The 6,862-nt window shown below is 37.7% G+C and overlaps 1 pseudogene; it reads left to right on the top strand.

The window, feature by feature from the left end:
• Window positions 1–580: 580 nt before the first annotated feature.
• Window positions 581–1,302, top strand: LOC122749718 (annotated as a pseudogene).
• Window positions 1,303–6,862: the final 5,560 nt, after the last annotated feature.

The raw sequence follows: 6,862 nt of genomic DNA on the forward strand, positions 1-6,862 counted from the left end.
TTCAAGTGGGAGGGACTGTTCATGATCTTTTGCCTTGTAGTTAGGGGCATGGGGCATTTGTGGGATGATCATATGCAGATAAACCCTTTCCTCTTTTCTGCTAGCTCCCACAATTATTTAAGTGTGGTTCTGCTCAGTGTCCCCTTTTGTTCTGGTACTTCTGGTGGTAGAGTTGGTCCTTTTCTCAGCCCCTCTTTTCTTGGCCATAGGTAGACTGGCAACAGTGAATGAGGGTGGTTTTAGACTTAAATAACAATTCATAGGATACTATACCCCATCCCCAAAATTTTGCTGGTAAGAGAAAAAATCAGGGACTGATCAATTAAACTTAATTTTAAAAATTAATCATTAAGCAGGCAGCTAGGTGGTGCAGTGGATAAAGCACCAGCTCTTGGATTCAGGAGGACGTGAGTTCAAATCCGACCTCAGACACTTGACACTTACTAGCTGTGTGACCCTGGGCAAGTCACTCATTGCCTTGCCAAAAAAAAAAGTTACCTTTAAAAATTAATCATTAGGCTGAACTCCCCAATCCATCCGTCCACCACCACCACTCATTCCAGGCACAAAACATTCAGTCATGGATAAAAATGAGCTGGTGTAGAAGGCTAAATTGGCTGAGCAGGCTGAGAGATATGATGACATGGCAGCCTGCATGAAGTCTGTAACTGAGCAAGGAGCTGAATTATCCAATGAGGAGAGGAATCTTCTCTCTGTTGCTTACAAAAATATCATAGGGGCCTGAAAGTCATCTTGGAGGGTTGTTTCAAGTATTGAGCAAAAGACAGAAGGTGCAAATGGCTCAAGAATACAGAGAGAAAATTGAGACTGAACTAAGAGATAATCTGCAATGATGTACTGTCTCTATTGGAAGAGTTCTTGATTCCCAGTGCTTCACAAGCAGAAAGCAAAGTTTTCTATTTGAAAATGAAAGGAGACTACTACCGTTATTTGGCTGAGGTTGCTGCTGGTGATGACAAAAAAGGAATAGCGGATCAATCACAACAAGCATATCAAGAAGCATTTGAAATCAGCAAAAAGGAGATGCAACCAACGAATCCTATAAGATTGGGTCTGGCCTTGAACTCCTCTGTGTTCTATTATGAGATCCTGAACTCTCCAGAGAAATCCTGCTCTCTTGCAAAGACAGTTTTTGATGAAGCCATTGTAGAACTTGATACATTAAGTGAAGAATCATACAAAAACAGCACACTAATAATGCAATTACTGAGAGACAACTTGGTGTTGTGGACATCGGACACCCAAGGAGATGAAGCTGAAGCAGGAGGAGGGGAGAATTAACCAGCCTTCCAACTTTTGTCTGCCTCATTCTAAAATTTACACAGTAGACTATTTGTCATCCATGCTGCCCCACAAATAGTTTTTGTTTACGATTTATGACAGGGTTATGTTACTTCTATTTGGATTTCTATATTTCCCATGTGGTTTTTATGTTTAATATTAGGGGAATAGAGCCAGTTATCATTTGGGGAGTTATCTGTTTTCATCTGAGGTGGCCAATATGGGGATATGGAATTTTTATACTTGTTTTACATGTTTGGCATAGTACTTTTGGTACATTGTGATTTCACAAGGCCGGTGTTAAAACAGCTTCCATGTCTAAGCAAAGAAGGATAATTGGTTCCAGCCACAGGTGTAGTTATTGTGGGTACTTTAGAGTTGGAGCACTCATGGCTATGGTAGAAACAGATGTCCCATAGATATTACATATCATTCCATGTGTATCTGTGGAATACACAATCTCAACGTGTACACCTTTATGATTGCAGTTGCAAAAGTGTTCCTTAGGGGGCAGCTAGGTGGTGCAGTGGATAGAGCACCGGCCCTGGATTCAGGAGGACCTGAGTTCAAATCCGGTCTCAGACACTTGATACTTACTAGCTGTGTGACCCTGGGCAAGTCACTTAACCCCAATTGCCTCACCAAAAAAAGAAAAAAGAAAAAAAATGTGTTCCTTAAGACAAAGTTTTAACCAAGTCAATTTACTCTGGAGAAGGGCAGAAACGGTTCACATTCCATTATTTGTAAAGTAACCTGCTGTTCGCTTTCATTATTTTTGCTACACTCATTTTATTTGTATTTAAATGGTTTAGGCAACCTAAGAACAAAGGTACAAGTAAAGATGCAGTAAAAATGAATTGCTTGATATTCATAAAAGTCACCATATATCAAGCACAGCAGTAAAACAAAAAACCCATGTATTTAACTTTTTTTAGGTTTTTTGCTTTTGTCATTTTTTTTGATACTTGCCTAACATGCATGTGCTGTAAAAATAGTTAACAGGGAAATAACTTGAGATGATAGCTAGCTTTGTTTAATGTCTTATGAAATTTTCATGAACAATCCAACCATAATTGTTAAGAACATGTGTATTAAGTTGATGTAAGTGGAATAAAAGTTTTATGAATGGAAAAAAATTAATCATTAAGGCACTGAAAGAACAGCAAGGCATGGTAGATAAAGAACCACCCTCTGTACCAGGAAGACCTGGGTTCAAGTCCCATCTGACACATACATACTAGCTATATTCACATAATTTATAAATTTAAAGATTTGCCTTCCTAAGATTATAAATTACAGAGAAGGAAGGATCTGACTGACATTTGGAGGGTGAATTTCTTCACCTAGAAGGTCTCTAGTGTCTTGGTAAATGTTTAATGACTGGCTCTCTGGAAAAAAATATACCAGGACACATTTTAAAATTTAATCTGAATTATTAACATTTTCTCCATCACTTTCTTAAGTCTAGACAATCAATAAAACAATAAACCAAGCCCTGATTTTTAGTGTTTGCTAATTTCCTAGGTGTGAATACTTTTACTGAAAATTTAATAATCAGCTAGGGAGTTCAAGCTGGCTCCAACACACCCTGATATGAAGGAAATCACTGGTCCAGGGCCTACTCACCGCCCGCCCCCCACCACACACACACACTTACTAAATGTAAGATCTTTTTTTCTCTGCCCCCGGTAGGATGGAAGTTCCCTGGGGACATGTTTACCATTGAAATCATGGGTCCACTCTCTTTCCCTAATGTTAAAAGCTTTCAGGAAATTACATTCATCCTTTCATTAATACAACAAGTATACTATGTGCAAGGTATTGTTAGAAGATATAGAGGCTATCATGTTTTCACGAAATAATAGAGTGAAATAAGCAGAACTGAGAGAATGTTGTATATAGCAACACAATATTGTTTTTTGTTTGTTTGGTTGGGTTTGGGTTTTTTTGTGAGGCAATTGGGGTTGAGTGACTTGCTCAGGGTCACACAGCTAGTAAGTGTCAAGTGTCTGAGGTTGGATTTGAACTCAGGTCCTCCTGAATCCAGGGCCAGTGCTCTATTCACTGTGCCACCTAGTTGCCCCCACAATATTGTTTTAAGAACAACTTTGAGCAAATAAGTCATTTTGACTATTATAAATAACCAAATTAACTACAAAGTACCTATGAAGGATGCTATGTACATCCAGAGAAAGAACTGATAAATAGGAGTATGTATAGAATGATTTTATATATATATATATATATATACATATATACATATATATATATATATATACACACACACATATACATGCACATTTGTATCTAATGGATAGAAGAAATTTACATAATTTTATTATATATGTAAAAGGAGTAGCAAGTTGTACATAATAGATTTTCAGTTTCATGTGTAATCATCTTTTTTTTTATTTTACTATGTCATGGAACCGCTTCTTTTATTCCATAAACTGAAAATATTTTTTTAAAAAGAAGAAGATATAGAGGCAATTGGGGTGTAATTGCAAAGTCTTGGAATTTCAAGACCTCATGATCATATCCTGACTCTATTATCTACTGCCTGTGTTACCTTGGGCAAGACATCTTATTTTGGGGATCCTTGGTTTCAACATCTGTAAAATAAGTGAATTGAACTAAATTACCTCTAAGGTTCCGTCTAACTCTAAAGCAGATTCAATCAGGACTGTTTCTAGGAACTTACAGTCTAGTAAGAAGATAAGGCTTTTTGCCTTTAAAAAAAGCTACAAGGCAAAGTAGGTCCTATGGAGTGAGACAAAGCACTCTACTTCAGAAAATGGACATGTGGAGTTCTGATACAAGACAATAAGATATCTGAGGTTTGTCAAGCCTCAAGTAAAGCATATACTTAACAGCACCTGTTGGGGCTCTAAACAATTCTCTTAGACATGTTGCAGAGAAGGTAATAGTAGAGGGAGTATGCTCATCTAGGACCTCCTTATACCTAGGAAATCAAAGGTCTACTTCGCTGCCTCATTTTCTAAATGTGAGATTATAGATAGCCAGTAGAACATCCTTAAAAGACATCAACAATTTTGGGTTTCATATTTGGATCCTCAGTGCTTAGCACTGGATTGAAGTGAAGTGAATTGAATGCAGCAACAATTGAACTGAATGGAAAAAGTACTCCATTTGGAGTACAAGTGTCTTGGTAAATATTTAATGACTGGCTCTCTGGAAAAATTTTTTTACTAGGACACATTTCTGGAGGGGCCTGGGTTCAAATTCTGAGACTTATGGTTACTAGATGTTTGCCCACAGGCAAATCACTTAACCTCTCTCATTCAGTTTCTTAATCTGTAAAATGGGATTATCAATATCACCTATCTCACAGGTTTGGTGAGAAAATAAAAAACTAGAAAGTATGTAAAATACTTCGAAGACCTTCAATCACTATATAAGTGTGAGTTATAATTATTCTGGAAAATGCTAAGTATCACCCTGAAAAATAATGAAGAACAGTTAGAAAGAAAATGAGTATGCCAAAAGCTTGACATAGGTCCTAAGCTAACATCTCCAGAGCATTAACAGACAAAAATTAGAAGAGATTTATCAGCATTTCTATAACAAAACTATTTTCATCATCCTATGACAATGAAACCTAAGCCCCTATTGAGCAAGATCAGGAAGTAGAAATGGCACTTAAGAAGATGAAGATGGAAAGAGGAATTAGACCAGACCAAGAACACCCAGAAGAAAGCCACACTAAATAGAAGTATTGAAAAATCAATTTTCAGGATATCTGAATGAGGAGAAACTACTGGACATTTGGAAAATGATCACTGGTGATAAGATTATCAAGACTATGCAATCAAAAGGTAACATAGGCTATTGTCTCTTCAATTCATCGGTGGAAAAACAAAACACAAAACCCTCCAAAGTGGTTGAATGTCTTCCCTAAGAAAGAACAAATGGGAAGTGGCAGAACCAGGTTTGGTATCCGGGTCCTGTGACCCTGAATCCACCATGCTTTCTCCTCTACCATGCTGCCAGGGCAATCAATAGTTAGTATTTCATATGTCTACTTTTCATCTTTAGAAAATTGTTGTGAAAATGATCTACATCATGATGATCAACTGTGAATAACTTACCTCTTCTTAGCAATAAAATTATCCAAGACAATTCTGTAGGACTCACAAGGGAAAATTCTCTCCATCTCCAGAAAAAGGACTGATAGAATCTGAATGCAGATTGAAGAATATTTTTCTTTATTTTTTTATTTTTCTTGGGGTTTTTGTCTATGTTTTATTTCACAGCATGACTTAACATGGAAATATGTTTTGCATGACTGCACATGTATAATCTATGTCAAATTGCTTGCCTTCTCAGTGGGGGGGGGATTTGGTACTCAAAATTTGAAAAAAATAATGTTAAAGTATATGAATGTAATGGAATACTGTTGTGCTGTAAGAAATGATGAGCAGGCAGATTTCAGAAAAACTTGGAAAGATGTATATGAACTGATGCTGAGTGAAGTGAGGAAAACCGGAATAACACTGTACACAGTAACAGCAACATTGTGTGCCTTCTTGACTGCTAGAGTTCACACTCCTCTGAGCAGGCTCCTGCCTTGACTACCTCCCTGGAGAGTACTTTTTTTTGGCCTTTTAAAGGCCTCTAAAAGTGTGGTTCATCTTTCCACCAGCTAGCCTCCCTACATTTCCACTAAACTTTATTAAAGAAACTCTTCACATCTCCAAAAGGAGAAACAAACATAAAGACTTCTTTAAAACCTGGACACCTTCAAGTCTCCTGCCCCTAACATCCTATACCAGCACTAAATGGGTTGGGGAAAAATCAACTGTTCCTTGATAAAAATTCCCTCCATCCCCCACTACGTACAGAATCGAGGCCCAGAGAAGTTAAACAATAACCCTTTAGTAGCAGGGCCTCCTAGATTAGTGCCCAATTACCTTAACCATCATGCCAGATCCAGTCAGTGAATGGAGTGATGGATTCAGTGCAAACACACACACACACACACACACACACACACACACACAAATTAAAGCATTTTAAGAATCTGCTACGTCCAATGCTTCTGACTAGGTGCTAAGTAAAGACAGTTTAAATATAGTGCCAACCCTTAAAGAGATTACGATTTAGTAGGATGATGAAACAAAACTATAAACACACAAATAATTATACTATGTCATACTATGCTAGGTCCACAGGTAAGGGCCAAATAGACAACTATGAAAGATCTGAGAAGAAAGAAAGCCCTTGTTTCTTTCTTTTTTTAGTGAGGCAATTGGGGTTAAGTGACTTGCCCAGGGTCACACAGCTAGTAAGTGTTAAGTGTCTGAGGCCAGATTTGAACTCAGGTACTCCTGACTCCAGGGCCGGTGCTCTATCCACTGCGCCATCGCCCTTGTTTCTTAAATCAGGGAAGTTTTGATGAAGAAATGGCAGCTGACCTAAGGACTTCAACAGGTAGAGATATGGAGGGAGATTATTCCAGGTATGGGAGATGATGTAGTAGAAAGGGCCTGAGAAGATCAGAGAATTGCAAATAAGTCAATCTTTTTTTTGAATGTTAATA

Source organism: Dromiciops gliroides, chromosome 3, assembly GCF_019393635.1.
Source record: "Dromiciops gliroides isolate mDroGli1 chromosome 3, mDroGli1.pri, whole genome shotgun sequence".
NCBI lineage: Eukaryota > Metazoa > Chordata > Mammalia > Microbiotheria > Microbiotheriidae > Dromiciops > Dromiciops gliroides.